The following is a 25,815-nucleotide window of genomic DNA, read 5'->3' as shown; positions in this document are numbered from 1 at the left end:
GCGCCCCTCTTCCGGATGCATCTTCAGATCCCCCTCCCCTCCCCTCCCCCCCCCCCCCCACCGCGATGCCTGGGGGAGAACTAAATCCAGCCCAGTGTATCTGTTCTACATTTCACTGCATTTGAAAAAATAGCAACATTACAGTTCTACAGTATCATTACTCAATATACAAAGAATTACAAGAAAACGAGTTTTCATGTTCCCATCATCCTGTAGGAGCTTGGGAGATATGGCTGTTGGACTCTGTGTCTTCCTGAAGTTAGGGTTTCCTGCTCTTCCATCCAGCTCTATATTTAGAGTGAAGGGCTTTTTTTGCTACCCTTTTTATTTATTGTTGAATTGTCTTTGGATAAACGGCATGGCTTCTATTGCCTGTGGAAACTGTATTCAACTGCTGAATTATCTGTTTCTATACTTCTTTCTTTACAATTGGTATTAGTTGGTGGGTCCATAAATTGTAAACCTTTTACACATAAATACTTTGTCAGTGACTTTAGGTTTTCTGAATACTTTTTGGTTTCCTTCAATAAATGTTACTATCAGCACTGTCGCCACAATATCAGTGTTGCATATAAAAGGCATCAAGGGCTTCATTAACTAATTATTGCACCACCAGAGAAATGACTGTTATATATTCACCAACTGGATTTCTCATGAGGCTCCACCGTTAAAATTGATGGAAAATAGTCAATAGTGTTTTTTCCCTTCAAAATTCACCTGAAGAACTTTTCTACCTCATACTTGGAAATAAACTCTGCACCCAACATATTTAGTTGTCAAATGATTTAACACAAGGGCCCAATTTTAACTCTGTGTAAGTGAATGGGTTTTCAGTGAGTTAAAATCTTGTCTTTTAGTGTCCAAACACTGGGCGGAATTTTTTGGGCCCTGCAAGAGAGGCTTTGGTGGTGGGCAAAATGATTTAATTCGGTGTGATTTGTTTTCTCAGATTTCACGGTGGGTTTTTGTATTGCAATTAAGTCAGCGGTGTGTTTGCGGCGTTCCGGGGATCCCCCTGCATGGTGGCGGATTGCAGCTTTGCGTGCATTTCCATACCATGAACACTCATTACCCTACACTTATTTTAAATTAACTCCGACCTGCTAGATTAAGTTAGTGACAAACAGTATTCCCATGCTACCCAGTTCACGTTTGTTTAAAGGTGGCGTATACCAGGCGGCTTTGTGCCGTTGTGTCTGAGGTCAGTGGTTTCATGTCTTACACTCATCGGCACAATGAAGGCCAACATTGGAATGGATGTTTGGCTCCAGGCTCGGGACTAGCAAGGGTAATTCTTCTCGGGCGATGGCGGGGAAGGCATGGTGCGGGGGTGGGGTGCATGGAGGCACAGGGGAGGGTAGCTGGTGAGGACACAGGGTGGGGTTATCGGGTGCATGGAGGAGCAGGAGCGGGTACTTGGGCAGGCAGGGTGGGGTCTCGGATGGGAGGAGGAGCAGACAAGGAAGAAGGGCAGCGTTCAGGGTGTGTAGTGGTTGTTATGTATGCAGAAGCTGGCTGTGGGCGGTTGTAGGGGGTGGTGGATTGATGTGTACATGACAGTAAACAGATGGTCATGAAGGCCTAAAGGGAGGAATGAGTGCTGTCTACGTCAGGGATCTGTGGAGCAAAATCAGGGTACTACCTGGCACAGGGAACAGTCACAGTGGGCAATTGGATTTCGTAGTGGGGAAGGTTGAGACTTAGGCCGGGATTTTACTGAGCTCCCAGTCGGGCTCCATGGCGGGGCTGAGGGGGGCCAGAAGATCATTCCGGCAGAGGTCTGCCATGAAGCCCGACGCCGGGAGTGCTGGGCCTGATCTTCCCGGTGGCGACGAGGTTCCATGGCAGCCCCCCTGCTGTTGGGTGATGGGACCTGGATTAACACATTTAAATTAATGAAATTAACGTATTTAAATAAAATCAACAGCGATCTTACCTTTAGGCTGCGATCTTCCAAACAGTGGCCGACACTCAGGTGCCTTCACTTTCCCGTCCAGGGAAAGCAGGAGCCACCAAGGTGGGGAAGGGGGGAGCTTATGATTTTTAGTGCAGTTGGAGAGTGGTGGGTGGAAACGAGCTCTAATGCAAATTACTAGTGTTGGGGAGGGTGGGAAGGGGAGACCTCTGCATTTTAATCGGTTTCGGGGATGAAAAGGTCAAGTGTTGAAGCAAAGTGTTTTATGTGGGGGGGGGGGAAAAAGAGAGGGCAAATGTTGAATTTCATTGTTACTTTGTTGGGGTGAAGAGGTGATAGATTTATCGGTGGTCCATTGCGGGGGGGGTAGCCCTTTAAAAATTTAAATGTCCCGGCAGAGCTCGCTGCTCTTTAAAAATGGCGCCAGGGCCTACACACAGGCAGCTGATGCTATTGTCGGCATCGGATAGCTCGCCACCTCCATGTGATTGGTGGGGGTGGGGGGCCTGACTGGATCATTACCCTGGGCCACCGCAAGGAAGATCTCGGCAGCAGGAGAAGAAAATCCAGCCCTTAGAGTTGGGTATTCTACGGCATCATGAGGAGGGGAACAGAATTTGGCAACTACATCAAGGTGGATTTTAGGAGGATCAAGGGTGAGAGTCAGCAGTTGGATGATCACAGGAGTAGGAACAGTGGGAAGGGATGGCATAAATAAATTGATGATGATCTGGTCCAAGGTAATGGAGATTGGTTCAAAGGTAACAGAGGGAAGGTCTAAAATTACACTGGGTGGATCAAGGCTGATGGGTGCAAGCTGGAAGATGGCAGGAGGAGGTTGTAAGATGGGGAAACTTGCCTGGTAGCAAAAACGCAACATTTTCTGGAGGCCACTCAAGGATTGCAAGTCACGTGGGAGGAGACCAATGATGATGGGTGGGATTTTGTGTTGGTGCAATTTTAAGGCACATAAAAGCGACCTGCCTCATTACCTCAATGGTTCAGCTGACTGGCAACAGAAAGCTGAATTGGAACGCTCTGCTCATTTTAATATTTGCAAAGCTGCAAAGACATGGGTCTCATACACCCAAATTGTCTCCTACCACGGGAAGAAGAGCAGAGGGAGCGACTGACGAGGGCCCCTTTCTCTCTACGAATGATGTCTGAATGCCAGCAGCAGGTGGAACAAGAAGGTGAGGATGCTCAGAATGATGCCATCCAGGAAAGACATTATCGAAGGTGGGAGATGGCGTGTCATCGCATCCTCAGGACCAGGACAAATTACCTTCAAATGTCAGAGAGGCAATGCCAGAGACGCCCAAGGATGTCATGTAAAATGGTCACAGAAATTTGTAGGATCCTGCAGCATGACCTGCAACTACATAGGTTTGGTGGAAATCCCATGGCAGTTGCCCTCAAGGTTACAACTGCACTCAATTTTTTGCTTGTGTCGCCTTCCAGTGATCAACGGGTGACATATGTGGCATATCACAGTCCGCGACCCACAGGTACATCAAAAAGGCGACCAATGCTCTATTTCATTGCGACAATGATTTCATCTACTTCCCTACAGACGAGAACAGCCAGGCAACAAGGTCTGCGGCCTTTGGCACCATCGCTGGGTAACTTATGTAGTATAAGGACATGTAAGGGTTAATGTTGAAGACAGCAAGAGCAATCCCTCCCATTGTAGAGATGATGATGTAATAGTGACATGGCAATGAGCTTTGGAGAGGAGAGTAGCTGCACAAAGGATGCTAGCTAAGGAGGCTTGAGGAGAGTGTAAATAGTAATGTATACATAATAGTTATTAGTTGACCTCATCTAGTCTCCTGGACTTTATCTACAATGCCCTAGCTACACTACATCTACTATAACAACAATATGCAATATGGTGGCGCCGGTTAAAACAAACAGAAAATATTGAAAATTATGTTACCTCGTGCAGTAGTGCCAGGAGATCAGCAGATCTCATTGAGGGACTGCTTCGAGCTCCAGAGCTGCTCAGCAGCCAAAGACGTGGACAGTCAGTGAGTCAACCGTGTAGGCATTCACAACAGAAGTGTGGTGGTCTGCAACAAAACATCCAGGCCCAGCAATCGGGTTCCAAGTCTCAGCGCTGGGCAACCATCCAGGATCGGTTGAGAGGATTTCAAAGGGGCCATTCTTGGCTAATGACACAAAAAAAGGGAGAGAGATTGATTGGGCGAAAAGGCGATTCGAGAGTCCTATAACGGTGGCAGCCATGACTCAACCAGACTGCGGTGAGAAAGCACGGGAACAGTCGGAAAGCATGGGAAAACCCCAGAAAGAGCACAAGCACCTCCATTAAAGCTGTAAAATTTAAAAAGAAAGGGGAACACCCTAAAAAGACTAACAACGCATAAAAAACAGAATGGATTCAAAATTCAAAATGCCTGAAAGCTTCTACGATCAGGAAGGGCCCAATCAGGTACAAAATTGGTCCTCATGGAGAAAAAGATTCCTACAGGCTGAAATTTATACTCCCGCCACCAAGGGCGGGCCGCACGTTACAGAGCCGCCGTTATATTAAGTGCGCTGGCTTATTTAAATAGCCGGGGTGGACTGCCGCCCCTCCCGACACCCCCCTCTGCCCCCCCCCACCCCACGACAACATGGAGGGGGCGGGCTGTCTGTCCCCGGCAATGGTGTCAGCTGCCTGTGCACAAGTGCTGACACCATTTTTAAAGGGCTTCAAGCCCTGCTGTTCAATTTAAATATTTAAAGATACATTGATTTTTAGAAAATTAAGTAAATTGATCTTGCCCCTCTCCCACCCCCCAGTAACCATAGAATTAATTACTTGCACTCTCCCCCCACCAGCCCCCCCCCCCCCCAAAGCACTTATCTTGTCCGCCTGACCTTCCCTCCTCAAAGTGTATAAATCTTTCCAGGAGCAACCTAATGGTTCTCGCAGACCACTATACAACGCATCTAGAGCTTTTTCCAAAATAGAGACAAGGTATGCGGTAATTGAAAAAGAAGCACTGCCATCACATAGGCATATGAGAAATTTTCTGATTATATTGTCAGATTGAGAGCAGTCATCAAGACAGACCATAAACCTGTGGTATTTTTGGTGGATGAAAAGGAGATCACAAAATTGCTTCCAAGAATCCAAAGATTTTGTTTAAGATTGATGAGATATACATATGAGACAATATATGTCCAGGGAAAGATGCAATCAAGAGAGATGGCAGACCATCCGACACAACAAAATGTGAATTTTGTGGACGAGATAGAGTCATATTTGCAATATACTGCACAACAATGGCTGGCAAATATACAGAAACTGCAAGAAGTTTGTCGAGCCCAAAAAAGCGATGAAGAATGTATTCGCATAAGGCAGTATTGCACACAAGGGTGGCTACAAGAACGTCTTGTGGGAAAACATTGCAACTTTCTATGAAGATAGAAAATGCTTCACAATTATCAACGATTTGTTAGTTTATAATGACAGACTAGTCATTCCTGGTTCACTAAGATTGTATATCTTGGAATGTCTACATCAGGACCATATGGGAATAATGAAGTGCACAGCAAGGACAGGAATGGTGTGGTGGTCAAGAATATCCAAAGACATCGAAAATCTGATCCAGAACTGTCAGATCTGTGCAATGCAAAGACCAGAACGGCGTGAACCTCTATTAACTACTCAATTTCTGACCAACCAGGAAAACTTTTATAGAAGGCAACAAACTCGAAAGTACAACAAAAGATTTCATGACAGAGACTTACTGAAACTCAATGAAGGCCAAAGAGTGACCTGGAAATGGAAGGTGCTGTAATCCACAGAGATGAAAACTACCAGAGATCGTCTGTGGCACACACAACAGAAGGGAACATACATCAAAGTAGGAGAAATGTTAACCCTATTCCCCAGAAGAAACAGTCAATCATTTATTTGGAAGACCCAGATGAAGTTGAACAAACCCAAAGTAAACAGAATACTACAATCCTTAGTAGAAGTTAACCAAGTCAGCGATCCAGACTTACAAGGAAGACAACTGATCATCCCTCTCGGACTAAACATAGAAACATAGAAAATAGGAGCAGAAGTAGGCTATTCGGCCCTTTGAGCCTGCTCCGCCATTCATTATGATCATGGCTGATCATCCAACTCAGTAACCTGATCGCACTTTCACCCCATAGCCTTTGATCCCTTTAGAACCAAGAGCTATATCTAACTCCTTCTTGAAAACATACAATGTTTTGGCCTCAAAGGCTTTCTGTGGTAGCGAATTCCACAGGCTCACCACTCTCTGGGTGAGGAAATTTCTCCTCATCTCAGTCCTGAAAGGTTTACCCCGTATCCTGAGACTATGACCCCTGGTTCTGGACTCCCCCACCATCGGGAACATCCTTCCTGCATCTACCCGGTCAAGTCCTGTTAGAATTTTATAGATTTCTATGAGATCCCCCTCACTCTTCTGAACTCCAGTGAATATAATCCTAACTGACTCAATCTCTCCTCAGACGTCAGTCCCGCCATTCCAGGAATCAGTCTGGTAAACCATCGCTGCACTCCCTCTATAACAAGAACATCCTTCCTCAGATATGGAGACCAAAACTGCACACAATATTCCAGGTGTGGCCTCACCAAGGCCCTGTATAATTGCAGCAAGACATCCCTGCTTCTGTACTCGAATCGTCTCACTATGAAGACCAACATACCATTTGCCATTTTTACCGCCAGTTGCACCTGCATGCTTACCTTCAGCGACTGGTGTACGAGAACACCCAAGTTTCGCTGCATATTCCCCTCTTTCAGTTTATAGCCGTTCAGATAATAATCTGCCTTCCTGTTTTGCTACCAAAGTGGATAACCTCACATTTATCCACATTATACTGCATTATACAAGATCGGGGAGAGCCATGAAACCTCTGAATAGACTAAATCTGTGAAGTCACAGACTTGGAGTGAGAAAGGATAGTAGGTTGTCAGAATGTATATAGGTTTAAGAAAATGTTGGATAAAGACTTGGGGGGCAATGTAGTATCAGGACATGTAAGGATTAATGTTGGAGAGAGTGAGAGTAACTCCTCCCACAGCAGAGATGATGTAATAGTCACATGGTAAGGGGATTTGGAGAGGAGTAACGGCACGAAGGATGCTAGCTGAGGCTTGAGGAGTGTGTAAAAATTAATGTATATATAAGTTATTAATTGACCTAATCCAGACTCCTAGGCTTTATCTACAACGCCCTAGCTATGCTACAACAACTACTACAACGACAACACGCAACACCCTAGTGTGCAAGGGGAGACAGACTGCACTCATGTGGCCATTAGAGCTCCCTGGGCTCAGCCTGCAGCATTTGTGATCGCAAAGGCTTCCACTCTTTGAATGTACCACTGGTTTGTGACCATAGGAGAAGAATCATGCAGGTGTGTGCTCGTTTCCCAGGAAGCTGTCACGACTCATATATTTCGTAGAGCTCACAGCGGCCAGGAATTTTTGACGAACCAGTCGAATTTAATGGCTGGATACTGGGTGGCAAGGATTACCCACTTTGGACATGGATGATGACACAAGTGCGGCATCCCCAAATCGCAGCTGAAGAGCGATACAATGCTGCTTGCGTGCAATTTCAGCAGCCTCCTCCTCAGCTGTTGACAGGGATCTGATATTTGGCACTCCTCCACCTGTTCTTTTCCACCCCGCAGTAGGCAGTGCAGATTCAATGACATGTCAAAAGATGCATCACACACATTGTACACATGCATCGACATCACTCATTCTGGAGTGGATCTCACGCCATATATCCAAACACATGCAAAAGCTAGACATCGAGATTCTGCACAATCATTTGGTGTCTGGCACCAAGGCTGATCAAGCATTCAAATGCTTGCCTTGTCTGCCCACTGTGTTACACACATGGAGCCAAGGAGAAAAACTTAATTCCAGCTTCGGGAACATCACTTACTCTAGCTGATCTGAGCAGGTCATTTATACGTTTCTGATACTGTACCCAGGTTCTGCACGTCACCACATGGATCGACACCTCCTCCACCACCTCAATCCAGGCCACCTTGGTCAGGCAGGAGAGTCTTCTGATGCCATCAGCAGGGAAGAGGACCTCCTGCCTTTCTCTGACTGCCTGGAGGAGAACCTGCAGGGAGGCATCACTGAACTGTGGGGCAGGACCCAGCCTACCACCTGACACAATGTTGGTTGATCAAGCAAAAAACAAATTATGAGGAGGAGGTGATGCTTGGGTGCAAACTGAAAATGAAGGTAAAGCAAGTAAGCTTATTCTGTGGCCACAATCAGTATATGCTCCACAGGCTGCTGAACCTTGTGGCTTGCAACATCAAATGATTTATTGACGTGAGGCTCATGGTGCATCACAGAGTCACAGTGAGTTCCACCAATGGAAGTCCATCCCCACCACAAGATTGCATGTGTATCCCATGCCTGTCAGTGCACCATTAATTTGCATGGAAAATTGTGTGTAAAATAGGAAAAAGGGCGGAAGCGAAATTTCCGGTTCCGCCATCGGAAACGCCGCAGGGCTCATAAATTCCCAGCCACTATCTTTGTAGTTACGTGTCTAAACTCAACTTTTTTTTTCTCTCTAACATCTTCTCTCCCCTGCTAGAAATGCTGACCCACCCTTCAAGAGCAGATCTGCAGGTGTCAGCATCCCACTCAAGCAACCAGTCTTCACGTGTAAAGAGGTTGTTTGATCATATTTGGCATCACAGCTGCGCCCTCTGGTCTTCACATAATGCCCCCGTATGTGCACTTTACACTAACTGTCACTGGATGATAATCAGTGGCAGGAAGCTTGGGTTAGTTCCATTCCTAATCCAGAAGTACTTAGACCGACTGTCATAACTCAATTAATCCAGGCGATATCAGTTAGCTCACCAAAAAGAAAGAACCTAAAATAAAAGCAAAATACTGCAGCTGCTGGAAATCTGAAATAAAAACAGAAAGTGCTGGAAACACTCAGCATATCAGGCAGCATCTGTGAACTCTGTGTTCTGATGAACAGTCACAGATCTGAGGCGTTGGCTCTGCTTCTCTCTCCACAAATGCTGCCTGACCTGCTGAGTGTTACCAGCACTTTCTGTTTTTATTACAAAGAACCTTCTGTTCTTAATAGCGCAATGCTGTATAACCCAATCCTGTTCTTATCTGCCATCCACCCACAAGCACTTCCAGCAAAGGGGCACTGGATAGCAACCAGGAGCAAAACTCCTGCCCGATTTCCCCCTGCCTGAGGCCAACATCTGCACCCCAGCTAATTACTGAACTCCGACTGCTTAGCCTCTGCTCAGGGACAGCATTTTGTACAACAGTTGAGTTCAGAAACTCATGATATGGGGCTACATTGATGTGAAACTGAATTTTAGGTTGGAGCAATGCACAGATTAACATTCATATCACCCAATGGTTCTGATTTATCTTTAGCATTCCTTTCATCTTTCAACCCTGACTACATATAATCCATATAAAATCTCGCACTGGTCAACTTACCGATACTTTGGCTCCAACCTCAAAGATCTGTAAAGTTTCATATGGTTTCAAATATTTAATTTGTGCCAACTTCTATTTTAGGTGAGGCTTTAAACAAAGGCAGTTCCTGATTTTGAAATGAGAGTTAATGCAATAAAAATAAAATATGTAGAGAATGGGGTGCAGTATAAAGGTACTCATGGTTCAAAAGCTGGTTTAGAGCCAGAATACACTCAGGTGGCTGTACCAAAGCCAGTGCAAGACTGTATGCACCCTAGTATTTCATCCCCTAGCAGGTCATTCATTATTCTTTGGAATATATGTACAATGTATATACAGTAAATTGTGTTTAGGGGAGCTGCATTGGGGTCAGTATTTAAACCTGTTGCTTCAAATCTATAAGTGAGCAAGACCAATTGCAGACAACATAAAAGAGGACGCACTGCAGAGAAATAAAATATAATTACAAATTTTTGGATGTCATTTGGTTCAATGTCAACTATTCCAACCTCCTATCATCCATCCTCTGTAAACTTGAGGTCATCCAAAACTTTGCTGCCCATGTCTTAACACACAAGTGCTGTTTACCCATGACCCCTCTTCTCACTAACTGGCATTGCATCCATCAGCACCTCAATTTTAAAATTCTCATCTAAGTGTTCAATTTTGGCCATGGTAAATCCTGGCAGCCTCCCAGCAGATTCCCGGGGGAGGGAGGTCCTTCTTGATGGGTGCATTATGAAAATCAGATGGGCTCCTCCAAAGGACAGGAGGTCTGACCCGGATGATTTTCATCCCCTTATAAGTAGTGTCTTGAGTAAACAAAAAGGATCAGCTTAATTCCTCGAATTTTTGGATTGGCTAATGCTAATATTACCATATCATAGCAGCTATCTATCTCAGGCACAGACCTTGTACTAGAGGAGGAGCCCATTTGATTTTCGGTTGTTATTTTAAATGGAAGCAGGTGGGGTAACCTTTTGCAGACATTCCCTCTGATCAGTCCAATTTTCCTGTGTTTGCTGTGCCTGGGCTATCCATTATGTATGGACACAGTCCTGGGAATATCTTCCCTATATTCTCCACAGTGTGACAGGTCTCTGTGACACTACTCCTGTTTCATTATGTAACATCGAGGTCCTATAGTTTAATCAAATACATTGTTATCACTAGGCTTATTTGGAATAATATCGATACCTTTATAATTCAGGAAATTACATGCTTAAACCAATGCATGATTTTGTCATGTAATACCTCAGATGGTATGCTGCACTAAATCAAGTTGCTTCCACCACCAGTATTTTACCTTTATATTGTATAACTTTCCTCAGACACACCCCAAGTTTAGAAGCACAGAAATTGTACTCTTGGGTGTTTCACAATTCAAATGAACATATATGTAGCCACTCTGGAAAAACAACCCTTAACACCTATACTCTTTTTCTCACCTCTAACCATTTATAATCCAGTTTACTGCCCCAAAATCCATACACCTTCATCTTCTCTAATAATCTCCCAGGTGGTGCCTTTTATCCACTGCCAATCTTTATTACCATCTCTGTTACCTCCTCAAAAAAATCTATGAGGTTTATTAAGCACGATCATCTCTTTTGAGACCTTTTTAGGCTACTTCTATTTTCTCTTTATTGAGATAAGTAGGGCCTGATTTTCACTTTTGGCAGTGGCAGAAAACTGGTGATAGCTGTTATACAATCCACTTAATTTTCTTTTTCTGTGGCTTCAATGGAAAGTTGGTGAGGTGTATAATGGGTAGCCAATCCACTACTGCTGTTTTTTTGTCACTGCAGAAAGTTAAAATTATTCCCTATAATTTCATCTTTAAAGACTCTAGAATTTTCCCTACCACAGCTGTTAAGATAGCCCTCCTGCAAATACCTGGATTAGTTCAGTCTCCCTTTTTAAAAGTAGGTATTAAATTGGTCATTCTTCAGTTCTTCAGTACACATTTTATGCTCAAAAGAGCTCTGAGATATAGGGCCCAATTATAACTATGTGCAAGTGCATGGATTTTGAGTGGGTTCAAATCTCGCCCATAATTTCTTAGGCCTCAGCAATTTTATCCCTCATCTCTGTCAGGAACTTAGCAGGTATCCCATCAGACCCTGGTGCTTTGTCTTCCTTTAGCCTTACTAACTTATTTAATTTAGTTAGATGTTGTGGTGGAAGAGGCAGGGGAGGATACTTTAAAAGAGATTTCTCCTGGAGAGTCAGAGGTTATCTTTGCTCTCCAGAATGATTCTGGAGAAGTTGATAGTTTCAGCAGGAGGAGGATAAGGCCCAGTAGATCATGATAGGGTCCATCTAAATCTGGTAATGGATTGTAGAAACAATAATTCGGGACAAAACTGATTGTCACTTGGGCAAATGCAGATTAATTAAGGAAAATCAGCACAGATTTGTTCAGGATTTGTCATGGTTAACTAACATGCTTGAGTTTTTTGATGAGGTAACCGAGAGGACTGATGAGGGTAACGCGTTTGATGTGATGTACATGGACTTCCAAAAGGCATTTGAGAAAGTGCCACATAACAGGCTTGTGAGCAAAGTTAGAGCTCATGGAATAAAAGGGGCAGTAACAGCATGGAAACAATATTGGCCAAGTGATAGAAAGAAAGAATAATGGTAAATGGTTGTTTTTTGGATTGGAGGAAGGTTTATGGTGGGGGTTGGGGGGGGGGGGGGGGGTTCCCTGGGGATCAGTGTTAGGACCCCTGCTTTTCTTGATATATATTAATGACCTAGACTCGGGTGTACAGGGCACAACTTCAAAATTTATGAATGACACAAAACTTGGAAGTATTGTAAACTTGAGGAGGATAGTGTTAAACTTCAAGAGGACATAGGCTGGTGGAATGGGAAGACAAGTGGCAGATGAAATTTAATGCAGAGAAATGGGAAGTGATTCATTCTGGCAAGAAGAACAAGGAGAGACAATATAAAATAAAGGGTAAAATTCTAAAGGGTTTGCAGCCGCAAGGGAGCTATGTGCACAATCATTGAAGGTGGCAGGGCATGTTGAGAAAGTATATGGGATTCTGGGCTTTATAAATAGGGGCATAGAGTACAAAGCAAGGAGGTTATGATAAACCTGTTGCCATGAAGACCCCCACCTGCCAAGAATGAGGCATATTAATGTTGTCATATGAACATCAATTTTAAACTGTTGCTGGAGTGAAGAGATAACTTGTTTAAAGAGATCAGCAATGGCTGGAAAAACATTTGCATACTAAGAGACAGTGCTTTGAGAGATAAAATAATTGCTCACTGATTCAATTAACAGAGATTGGGCTGGGCAATGGTGATCCACATCTTGTCGGTGTAAGAGACAGCACTACAATCCCCCCCCCACCCCCCCCCACACCGAGAGCTTTGAAATCCCAAACCCAGGAGTTTGTTTAAACAGTTAGTCACATGACTAACCTGCTGGCCAACTTGGAGTTTTGAATTGTGCTCACAGGACAGTTTGAAGTCAGACTGCAGATTGCAACTGAACCTGGAACAAGACAGCCTCTCTCCTGGCTGGCTCTCTCTCACTTTCTCACAAGCCTCCGGACCCACTGAAGTCACTTAAACCTCAAGAGAGAGAAGACTCCTACATTGAAACAAGTTAAAGTGTGCACTGGGCCCCAACAAACAGCAAGACTTACCGGCAACCAAAGACTCCACATTGAACTCAAAGGACTGTAATTACAACCCAACTATTGCCTCAAACCTTTCCCCTTTATTCCTTCTATTTTTTCTGTCTCTATCTGCATGTGTGTTTGTCGTGTAGTCATGCTAGCATAGTCGCGTCACATATTCGTAGTCATTAACCGTATTAGGGTTTCAGGTTAATAAACTTCCACTTTTCTTGTTTAAATCTAAGAAAACCTGTCTGATTTCTTTGCCTTAGAATTGGAAAGCAGTGAACAAGGATTCACTGAGGGGAGCTAAAACACGGTGTTTTTAAAATTAAACCCTGTTCCGGTTAAACCAGGCAAAAACTGCAAGGGAACCCCTAGACCCCTGTCTCACCTGGTTGTAACACTGTATAAAACACTGGTTCGACCTCAACTGGAGTATTGTATCCAGTTCTGGGCACCACACTTTAGGAAGGATGTGAAGGCATTAGAGAGGGTGCAGAAAAGATTCACGAGAATGGTTCCAGGGATGAGGAACTTCAGTTACATGGATAGATTGGTGAAGCGGGGGCTGTTCGCCTTTAGAGAAGAAAACATTGAAAGGAGATTTGATAGAGGCGTTCAAAATCATGAGGGGTCTGGACAGAGTAGATAGGGAGAAACTGTTTCCATTGGTGGAAGGGTCGAGAACCAGAGGGCACCAATTTAAGGTGATTAGCAAAAGAAGCAATGGTGGCATGAGGAGAATCTTTTTTACACAGTGAGTGGTTAGGATCTGGAATACACAGCCTGACAGTTTGGTGGAGGCAGATTCAACTGTGCCTTTCAAAAGACAATTGGATAACTATCTGAAGAGAAAAAATTTGCAGGGCTCCAGGGAAAAGGCGGGAAGTGGGACTAGGTGAGTTGAAATTGCAGAGAGCCAGCCTGACACGATGAGCAAATGGCCTCCTTCTGTGCTATAACCATTCTCTGATCCGATGGTTCTATTTAATAATGGTAGTTGGCATTGCTGGGCCCAAACCTTCAAGGAGACAGTTATTGAAAGAAGTCAGGAGCAGTAACCCTGACTGATTTATTCTGTCCGTTCCAATTACTGAATCTGGTACTATCCACTCACCCTTGATAATCCCCTCACTTTGTGTATTCACAATTCCTCTACCCTCCTCTCTAAAAAGACATAAGCCCTGCTTTCGCATGTACACTGAAGACATCTAGCTCAACCTTTCCAAGATCTCTCTCAACCCATCCATTGCATCTGTGCTTACAGACTGCTTGTCTGACATCCCGATTTGATGAGCTGCAGCTTCCTCCACTTAAACATTGGGAAATAAAGAAAAAGAACTTGCATTTATATAGCACATTTTCCAATGTCAGCATGTCCCAAAGCCTATCATGCAGACCCCCACCCCCCCAAGAATGAGCCATATTAATTTTGTCATATGAACATTGATTTTAAACTGTTGCTGGCATGAGGAAATGACTTATTAAACAGATCAGACATGGCTGGAAAAAACATTTACATACTAACAAATGGTGCTTGTGGAGACAAAGGATCATTCCCTGACACATTCAACCCACAATGGACTTTGATACCAGACATTGACGGTGAGGAAGCTCACATTCCAGGATGACTGCTAAGATGGCCGAATCCACAAACAGATGTGGTCAAACAAATTAGTCACATGACTAACCTGCTGGGTAACCTGAATTTTTTTGAATTGTACAGAGAGTTTGAGAGAGAAACTGTTTGCTCCTGGACTGTAAAGACCTCTCCTGCTCCTGACTCGCTCGCCACAGCCTCTCCTATCTGCTCCCATCTCTTTCTCACAGAACACCAAATCCACTGAAGACGTGAACCACAAGAGAGAAGAGTCTCCTACATCAATCAAGATTTAAGAAGAATACTGGGCCATAACGAAAAGCAAGACCTACCTACAATCAAGGACTCTACAGTGAGCTCGAAGAACAGTAACCAAAACCATTTCCAGATATTGCCTCAGACTTTTCCACTTTTTTTCTTCTGCTCTTTTCTGTCTCTATCGTCATGTTTGTATCGCGTATGCACGCTAGCGTGGGCGCTTTGCATATCCGTAGGCATTAACCGAATTACAGTTTAAGTTTAATAAAGTTCAACCTTTCTTCTTTAAACCTAAGAAAACCTGTTTGGCTGGTTTCTTTGCCTTACAATTAGAAAACAGTGAACAAAGATTCACTAAGGAGGAGCTAAAAAAAAGTGTGTTTAAAATAAAACCCTATTACGGTAAGAGCAGGTGAAGGCTGAGAGGTAACCCTAGACCCTTTTCTCACCTGGTCGTAACACAGCCAAAGAAGTACTTTTTGAAGTGCAGTCTGTTGTAATATAGGGAAACATGGCAGCCAATCTGCACACAGCATGGTCCCATGAACAACAATGAGATAAATGAATAGCTAATTTGTGTTAGTAATGCTGATTGAGGGATAAATATTGGCTAGCATGTCGGAAGACCTCAAAAAACTCAGCAGGTCTGGCAGCATCCGTGGAGAGAGAAGCAGAGTTAACGTTTCAGATCAGTGACCCTTCTCTGGAGTGTCTCTGGAGTGAACCTATGGCCTTCTAACTCAGAGCCGAGCATGCAGACACTGAGCCACAGTTGACATCCATCATCCTCAGTTTCTGCTACAAAATCCTACCCCTTGCCATTGATTTCATTTCCCTCTCAGACCACTGTCTCAGGTTCAACTACACTGTTTGCAATCTTGGCATCCTATTCAATTCCAAGCTGAGCTTCTGACCCCATATCCTCTTCGTCACAAAGACTGTTTACTTTCATCACCATAAAATTGCCTACCTCCACCTTTGCCTCAGTTCAACTGTCACTGAAACTTTCATCCCTGCCTTTGTCCCCTCCAGTCTTGACTATTCCAATGCATTTGTGGCCGGCCCACAATCCTCCACCCTCTGAAAACTTCCAAAGCTTTGCTGCTGTATTCTATCCCACACCAAGTCCTACTCACCCATCACCCTTGTCCTCGCTGGCTTACATTGACTCCAATTTGTAATTCTCCTCCTCGTGTTTAAATTCCATCATGGCCTTTTACTTCCATGTCTCTAAGTTCCTCCAGTCCTACAATTCTGCCATAACTCAGTTCCTCAGATTCTGGGCTTGAGTCCACTCTTCCTCCAATCACCCAACCTTTGGCCTAAATGGCTTCAACAGTTTAGACCCCACACTCTGAAATTATCTCTCTAAATCCCCACCTCGCCACCTACTTTCCTTCTATAACACCCTCCTTCAGATCCATCTCTTTGACCAAGCTGTTAGTCACGCCTCCTATAATCTTCCTTGGCTCAATGTCCATTTTCGTCTGATTATGCCTCTGTGAAAAACCCCAGGACATTTTTCTACATTGCAGGTCCTACAAAAAAGTAACTAGTTGTTGATATAAACTTTTTCTTAATCTTTCTGACTAACAATTTTGCCATTTATTCCCCATCCACCAGATCTGGCTTTTTCATGCCTGAACATCACAACAGCAATTTGTACTTATATAGCACATTTGACATAGTAAAACATCCCAAGGCACTTCACAAGAGGGTTATCATGCAAAATTTGACACCGAGACACGTGAGGAGATATTGGGCCAGATTTTCACATTAGTGGGAAACAGAAATCGGGACTATTTCCAGGTCCCAAACATGTCCCCAGGGGGAAACAGAAATGAGCCCCAAGTTTCATGGGGGCAACAACTTAATAGATATGGAAATGGGTTTGGAGGCCAATTAGCGACCACGGGGGCAGGAACGGAGGCAGGCCAACTCGAGTGAGGACTCAATTTAAACTCACTATGGCAGTCACTACTGTGACTACTGTTTGAGTGCTGAAAGTGGACAGTGAAGATAAACAGTGACTTCAGGCCAGAGGCCTGGAACCCAGGGCAGTGCAGCCCCTTGTTTTTCAGATGCTGACCTGGAGGTGATGCTGGAGACCGTGAGGGAGAGGTTCTCTCCCCAGAGGGTGGCAAGAGGACGCCACCCACACAGACCTGGGCAGAAACTGCTGCCACTGTCCGCAGCAGATGCATCATGAGAAGAAACTGCAGCCAGTGTAAGAAAAGGCCCAATGTCCCCATACTCTCTGGCAAGGTGAGTGCTACCCCCAACCGTCAGAACAGGTCTCTGGATATTCTCCAGTAGACACACCAGCACAGGCGCCCAAGGGCACTTGCTGCTCCTGAACATCAGAAGGCCTAGGGTACTTACTGATCCCTCAGAATGGCTCTGAGCCATAGTGCTGCTGAGGACCTGCCAGGACTGAAGCATGCACCCTCCAGTGAATTGGAGCAGATGCCAACGGCCATAGAGGACAGTGGTGCCTTATCATGCTCTCCTTTGTCTTTTCAGGAGAAATGGGCATATAATACCCAAGAAAGGGCCCAAACAAGTGGAGGGGTACCCTACCCACAGATCACATAGCAATGGAGGATCGAGCAATGGAAATAGACAGGATCGCAGGAGGAAGTAGGGCCTGGTGAAATGGGCACTCATGGTGGAGGTGGTGATGATAGAGGACAATGCACTCATTAAGGGGGTGCATTGCATTGCACCACATCCACCAGCATGCCAAACACTGAATTGCATTGGGAAGCCTCAGCACTGCAGAGGCTTCTGCTCTCCAAGACTAGCTCTCATGACCTTTCTTTGTGTCTCCCACAGGTACAGATGTCCACCCCATGAGACCTCCTCCCTCTCTCTCAGCAACCCAAGGTGGCCACCAAGGAACCGAAGAAGCTCCATCACACCTTATTGTCCACCAGCACAGATACTCTCACCTCAGTAGGTCCTCGCACGAGTTTAGATAGGGTGGCATTGGGTGAGCAGAATGGCACTAGTGTGCAGGAGGAGGTGCCAGAGGCAGAGGCAATGTTGTCAGTTCCCCTTGGAGGCAGGGGTAATAGACAGTCCTGCTCAGCTGGGCGCAGATGCATGGCCTCAGGAGTCACCGGAAAGGAGGGTCTACCTAGACCTGCAGCAGCAGATGTGCTACCACATGACGGAGTTCCCTGAGGCAGCGTTGGGTCCAGGGCAGAGAACGGAGGAGTCAATTCAGCTCATGTGCAGCACAATGGTTCAGGTCTATGAACGCATGAGCTCCTCCATGAACAGAGTAGCCAACCTCACGGAGAGCCATATGCAGCAGCAGGAGAAGCACATGACATCCACGGGATGCGTGCATGTGTAGCCTGGACCAGTCAGTGATGCTGGTGGTGCAGAGATGTCTTGAGCAGATGCCAGTTGTACCCCAGCTGGTGTCCCTCTCCAGCCATCTGGAGCGCCAGACAAGGGCTGAAGATGTCACCGAGGAGGATGATGGTGCCACCCCTTACAGGGCGCTTTCATCATTTTCAGCCTCTTTGCCTCCTTTGACAGTGGAAGCATCTCTGCAGTAGAGCCAAGTGACGAAGGCTGCCCTGCAATGATGCAGGTGCTCCAACATCTGGAGATGTCCCCATGGGCACCTCTACAATGAGGAAAACTGCCACATGCACCTTAGCCACAAGCAGAAACAAGTAAGCAGGTTGCCTCCACCTCCTACAAGGCCACAGGGGGAGTACTGTGCAGAAGTGGCTGAGCATGGAGCCCATCGTGTCGTGGGAAGCACTGAGTGGGTCACTGGGGTCTCTTCTTGCTATAACTGTGTACTGTTTTCCTTTCTGAACACTATGTAAATAATGTCACTTGAAGGCACAGGTGTGAGACTCATTTTATTGATGGCCAAACAAGAAAATAGGTATGATGTAATGAAGAAGATCGAGGATTCCTCAAAGATGATGGCAGAGCCTCTGGGCAGATGTGCTTCCTTCTTTGGCAGTAAGATTATATATTCTCCAGGCTGCTTCTTCAATGGACATGTTAGTACAGGCACCTCAGACTGAGTTTCATACCATGACCTTCATTGTGGGTCAGAGGGGCTCTGTTGAAACGAACCTGAATCAAATGATCTCTGATTATCATGGCATCCTGACGAGACATGCACAGCTACCTCCCTGTGCAGCCGCAGCACCTCGGTATGCAGCACCCTCCCCCTCAAAATTCTCTTCTTCCTCCTTTCCCACCTCCTGCTCCTCTCTTCGATGAGCTGCCTCCTTCCAGGGCCTTGATATCCTCAAGATCCACACCTCTCTGGAGGGCCATATTATGGAGAGCGCAGCAGACCACTACAATAAGCAAGACACTTGCAGCAGCGTATTGCAGGGAACCACCCAACTAGTCCAAGAACTGGAAATGCATCTTACGCCTGATGGCCTGCTCAATGGCTGTGTCGCCTCTGTGCCTCCATCTGGGGCTCTGGGAGAGGGGTGAGTAGCCATCTCGTTAAAAGATATCCCTTGTCCCCTAAAATCCATCCACGCACTTTGGGTGTTGGAGTGAAGATCTGAGATGGCCTTGACTGGCAGAGGATGAAGGAGTCATGACAGCTGCCAGGAAAGCGAGCGCACACAGGGAGGAAGTTTTTATTGCGGTCGCAATAAGAGGGAGTGGAGGCCCTTCCTGTTGATGGATCTCACTAGCCAGTCACTGGGTGCCTTGATGTTCACATGGGTACAATAAATGATGCCCTGCACCTGGGGGATTTCCACGATGGAGGTGAAACCCACTGCCCTCTGTGCCTGCGAGACCGTGTCTGTCATGAACTGAATGTACTATACAGCTCTGACAAACAGGGCACCAGAAACCTGCGAGATGCAGTGGTGTAGTGCTGTTTGCGAGATGACACCAAGGTCCACACTGATCGTTGGAATGAGCCAGAAGCGAAGTTCAAGGCCACAGTGACTTTGACGGCTAACGGCAGGGCATGGTGACAAGTGCTGTGAGCACAGATGTTCATGACCATCTGCCTGGAGAGTCACAGTCTCCTGCAGCACTGGGTCTCGGTCATCTCCAGATAGTTCCGTCTTTGCCTGTAGATCCTATGCTGTGGGGATGCCCCTCGTCCTCTCCCCTGCCCTCCTGATGCCCGGTGCTCCATTCTTCCCATTGAGGGTGCTGCTCCTCATTGCCACAGGGCCCAAAATCTGAGAGTCATGCACCCATTGTAAGCTGCAGCCTTCTTTGTGCTTAGGTGGCCAACCAATTGTCCTTGGCAGCCTTTCCCCATACTCTTATGCCCCACGATGCCAGGAGGGTTACGAACTCTTACAATGCTCAATCGCTAACTGCCCACTCTCCCCACCACCTCTGCTGCGCCAAGGGCACATGTTTGTCAATGGCCGAGTCCCCCTCTGCTTTTTATGGGGCCAAGGTAATTCCCTGGGGTGGCCATGACTGGCTCTCCACTGTGTAACCGCTTTCCTTTACCTGGTCTGTCCAGGCAGCGCCCCCGCGGAAATCTCAATACAACCCATTAACAAACTCTTAAAAAGCTCCTCAACCACCTTAATTGGCCTTAATCAGGGATCAGGGAGGGTCGCAATACCACCCTTTCCCTCCCACCCTGGTGAACACGGCCAGCACCGGGAACGGCATCAGAAAACCAGTACACGGGCAGCGCCAGTATTTTCGAGCCCTGTCCGCCTCTGCACCCATCCCCCACTATATACAAAAATTCAGTCCATTAGGACAGGTGACTAAAAATGGTCAAAAAGGTAGGTTTTAAGGAGCATCTTATAGGAAAGAGGTGATGAGGTTTAGGGAGGGAATTCCAGAGCTTAAGACCTAGAAAGCTGAAGTGATGAAAATCTGGGATGCGTAAGAGGGCAGGATTGGAGGGTTGTAGGGCTGGAAGAGGTTACAGAGATACAGTGAGGTGAGGCCATGAGGAATTTAAATACAAGGATGAGAATTTTAAAATCACAGAGCAGCATGTATGTGGACATAATATGAGTGATACAAGGAAGGGTCACTGGATTAATAGAAATATTAATAGAAATAGATTTATAAGATCACTTTTCATCTTTCCAATTGATGAACACTAAACTATTCTGAAAGAAAACCATTCACATTCTACAACAAATGACTTATCAGTTACAACCCCCTACTGAGGTCCCCAGCATTACAGATGCCAGTCTTCAGCCAATTCGATTCACTCTTCGTGATATCAAGAAGTGGCTGAAGGCACTGGATACAACAACGGCTATGGGCCCTAGCAACATAAGACTTGTGCTCTAGAACTAGCTACACCTCCAGTCAAGCAGTTTCAGTACAACTACAACACTTGCATCTACCCGACAATGTGGAAAATCATCCTGACTTGGAACTATGTCACCGTTCCTTCATTGTTGCTTGGTCGGGAAACTGGAACTCTCTTCCTGGCAGCACTGTGGATGTGCCTGCACCAGATGGACTGCGGCGATTCAAGAAGGCGGCTCACCACCACCTTCTCAAGAACAACTAGGGCAGCACAGTGGCGCAGTGGTTAGCACCGCAGCCTCACAGCTCCAGCAACCCGGGTTCAATTCTGGATACTGCCTGTGTGGAGTTTGCAAGTTCTCCCTGTGTCTGCGTGGGTTTCTTCCGGGTTTCCTCCCACATGCCAAAAGACTTGCAGGTTGATAGGTAAATTGGCCATTATAAATTGCCCCTAGTATAGGTAGGTGGTAGGGAAATGTAGGGACAGGTGGGGATGTGGTAGGAATATGGAATTAGTGTAGGATTAGTGTAAATGGGTGGCTGATGGTCAGCACAGACTCGGTGGGCCGAAGGGCCTGTTTCAGTGCTGTATCTCTAAACTAAACTAAACTAAACAAAACATACCACAAACAGAAATTTTCAGAGATACATACACCAGGAAACTTACCTGATGACTAAAATTCAGCCTCATATTCTCATACCATCCACCAGCATCAACACTAATACTAACTAAAGCAACAGATCAGCTATAACCTCCTAAAAGGTATTTTAGGCTACAATGCCTTTTCTTGCCCGCCGATTTTTCCAGTTGATTGTTTTTCATTAACAGCACTGACTTAATTTGTCAATAGCTGTACTGAAACCAAGAGAGACGGCTATTGTCTGAGCTTGTCAGGCCCGCACTACAATAACATATCTCTCATTCACTGTGAATACCACCGTGGGAGATTCACTGATGTTTCATAATGACATTTACAATTTGTTCTTTAACTATATTAAGACATCTGACCGCAGACTGGAATAAGCTCAATGGAGCAACTGAAAAAAGAACCCATCACTATGTGAGGCAGCAACTTGCCCAATTCTTATGGTCACAGGTGAGGATTGTGGCAGCACAGTTGACTGCCTTAGACACTTTTCCAATTGACAATATTATACAAGTAGATTCTGTATAAGTCTCTTCGACTCGCCACAATTTAGCCCTGTCTTTATGGCTGCCCGCCATATGGTGTCCTCAGTACCTTGCTCTACGGCAGCGAGGCCTGGACAACGTATGCCAGCCAAGAGCGACGTCTCAATTCATTCCATCTTCGCTGCCTTCGGAGAATACTTGGCATCAGGTGGCAGGACTATATCTCCAACACAGAAGTCCTTGAAGCGGCCAACACCCCCAGCTTATACACACTACTGAGTCAGCGGCGCTTGAGATGGCTTGGCCATGTGAGCCGCATGGAAGATGGCAGGATCCCCAAAGACACATTGTACAGCGAGCTCGCCACTGGTATCAGACCCACCGGCCGTCCATGTCTCCGTTATAAAGACGTCTGCAAACGTGACATGAAATCGTGTGACATTGATCACAAGTTGTGGGAGTCAGTTGCCAGCATTCGCCAGAGCTGGCGGGCAGCCATAAAGACAGGGCTAAATTGTGGCGAGTCGAAGAGACTTAGTAGTTGGCAGGAAAAAAGACAGAGGCGCAAGGGGAGAGCCAACTGTGCAACAGCCCCAACAAACAAATTTCTCTGCAGCACCTGTGGAAGAGCCTGTCACTCCAGAATTGGCCTTTATAGCCACTCCAGGCGCTGCTTCACAAACCACTGACCACCTCTAGGCGCGTATCCATTGTCTCTCGAGATAAGGAGGCCCAAAAGAAAGAAAAAAAGAAGATTCTGTATACAAGTTGGCTATAATCTGACTTAGGTACAATTGCAGAATTTACTTTCACTTGACTGCCATTGCCACATGGAAAGGGAGACTAGTGCTAAGGCAATATGCTAAAGTAGAATTACTTGTAGGATAAGTCTGAAGAGTTATTAGGTGACCAAGACAGTGTGAATGGAGGGTAAGGAGTTAAATGTTATTTCTGGAGCCAAGACTAATGAGCTTGTGACTGCCTGAATGCGAGCTAGCCAAGCCAGCAAACTGTAACCAGTTTATGCAACACTAGAACAAAAACAAATTAATACCAAAGGCAGAACTAAAACATCAAGAACATATGCAAGAAATGGTTAAGAAGTGACAAAAGAATTTGAAATATAGGTCGTTCTATTTGGCAGATACATAGTACTTGCTTCCATGACCAGGATCTTGGAAGCTTTTCACATGCGTTATAAAACATGATGGGTGGCAACACTTCTTCATCTGTGTACTTTATTCAAAAACAAGAACAATTTGATCTTCTGGTAATTTTTAAAGAGCAACAACTTTTTCAAAATGTTCCAGGTGTACAGAACATAGTATCCATGAAAGAATTGAGAGAATATTCTAATATTTCATTTTTTACAAGTCACAACATAAAAGATGATAGTTAAGAGTCGATTTTGCAAGATTCCACTCCAGGCATGGAACCGTCCTAGACTCAAAATGTGAGTCCAAGAAAAATGTTCAAACGCTACACAGACCTAAATCTTTGACCCTTGCTCGATACTAGCAGCAGATTGCAACATTCACCCTTTAGTTTCCAGCGTTCTTCACAACTACTGTCATCAGTGTTTACATTAAACCATCTTTCAGAATATCCTACTAGTGAAAATACAAGCTAATCAGCACTCATTTGTCTTCACAGAATCGTAGAAATTTATAGCGCCAAATGAGGTCATTCGTCCCATCGAGTTTGTTCCAGCTGAAAAATAGCTACTTTCCGGTTTTTGCTTCGTAGTCTTGTAGGTTACACAATGTCAAGTGCATATCCAAGTACTTTTCAAATGTGATGATGGTTTCTGCCTCTACCACCCTTTCAAGCAGTCATGGTAACTCAGGCCCTTAGAATTATCAATCTAGTGGTACTCCTCTGAACCTTTTCCAGGAATTGATGCTCATGCAGGCTATATGAAGGATTACCTGGGCAACAAAACCCACATGACATTTCAAAATGAGCATGAAACTAGTGACAAGAATGCTTGCATGCAGCATTTACAAATTTATCAGCAAAATCAGGATCAGCATGACATCATGAGTGAATTTGGTGATCCTATGATTTTCGGGCCAGCCAATAAGCCTTGCTGATGGCCTAATTGGTGATTTTGTAGATGTTTTGCCCAGTAGCTAAAATCATGTCTAATGGTATCAACCTTAACAAAAAATACTGGAATAATAAACATGAGGCTCTGAATGATGAAATTAGGTACACAGTCAGTCAGAAATATTGTGAGTTCTTTACTTAATTCATCATCACCTGATGCTCTCAGGCAACCAGCAGTTTATGTTTTATGATTTTATTACAAAGAAGCGCCCATTTGGGTTGGCAGAGCTGAATTTCATCACTACAACAAATAATGAAACAGTTGCTAAGTGAGCAATAACAGCTTTAGAACAAACAGTGCAACCTTACATGACAAGGAATAGCACCAATGAATTTGGCTGCTTACTGTAGAAAGTTTGTTAGCAGTGTGAATCTAAATGGCAGCACATATTGTTTTGCATTTCATTTCCAGCTTATCTCCTACCTGTTGCTGTTTCTCATGCAACAGATATTATGGAAATGACTACCATGAAGCAGCTCATTGTTCCCATTGATGCTACCTTCAAGTATGCACACAATGAGAAATTTGTAGTTAAAGAACAAACTGCAAAGTAATTACGCTACAGATAATAGATTATCTGATAATATTACAGATAACACATTAGATCAGTTGGAGACTTGGGCGGAGAAATGGCAGATGGAGTTTAATCCGGACAAATGTGAGGTAATGCATTTTGGAAGGTCTAATGCAGGTGGGAAGTATACAGTAAATGGCAGAACCCTTAGGAGTATTGACAGGCAGAGAGATCTGGGCGTACAGGTCCACAGGTCACTGAAAGTGGCAACTCAGGTGGATAACGTAGTCAAGAAGGCATATGGCATGCTTGCCTTCATTGGTCGGGGCATTGAGTATAAAAATTGGCAAGTCATGCTGCAGCTGTACAGAACTTTAGTTAGGCCACACTTAGAATATTGCATGTAATTCTGGTCGCCACACTACCAGAAGGACATGGAGGCTTTGGAGAGGGTACAGAAGATGTTTCCCAGAATGTTGCCTGGTCTGGCGGGCATTAGCTATGAGGAGAGGTTGGATAAACCCGGATTGTTTTCACTAGAACGACGAAGGTGGAGGGGTGACATGATAGAGGTTTACAAAGTTATGAGCGGCATGGACAGAGTGGATAGTCTGAAGCTTTTTCCCAGGGTCAGTTACTAGGGGACATAGGTTTAAGGTGAGAGGGGCAAAGTTGAGAGGGGATGTGCGAGGCATGTTCGTTACACAGAGGGTGGTGAGTGCCTGGAACTTGCTGCCGGGGGAGGTGGTAGAAGCAGGTACGATAGCGATGTTTAAGAGGCATCTTGACAAATACATGAATAGGATGGGAATAGAGGGATACGGTCCCCGGAAGGGCAGAAGGTTTTAGTTTAGACAGGCATCAAGATCGGCGCAGGCTTGGAGGGCCAAATGGCCTGTTCTGAGCT

At 45.2% G+C, this 25,815-nt stretch overlaps 1 protein-coding gene across 4 annotated transcripts in view; it reads right to left on the bottom strand.

Annotated features, from left to right (window-relative positions):
* Positions 1 to 25,815, bottom strand: part of pdzd2 (PDZ domain containing 2) — a 632,977-nt gene that overhangs the window by 574,739 nt on the left and 32,423 nt on the right. Inside the window, exon 2 of one of the 4 annotated variants that reach the window (XM_068032021.1) lies at positions 3,855 to 4,086. The exons of the other annotated variants lie outside the window; for them this stretch is intronic. The gene's annotated coding sequence lies outside the window, so the exon portion shown is untranslated. The remainder of the gene's footprint in view (positions 1 to 3,854; positions 4,087 to 25,815) is intronic. 4 annotated transcript variants of the gene reach the window in all.

This window comes from Heterodontus francisci, chromosome 1, assembly GCF_036365525.1.
Source record: "Heterodontus francisci isolate sHetFra1 chromosome 1, sHetFra1.hap1, whole genome shotgun sequence".
Taxonomy (NCBI): Eukaryota; Metazoa; Chordata; class Chondrichthyes; order Heterodontiformes; family Heterodontidae; genus Heterodontus; species Heterodontus francisci.
This window is presented reverse-complemented; position numbering and strand designations above follow the sequence as displayed.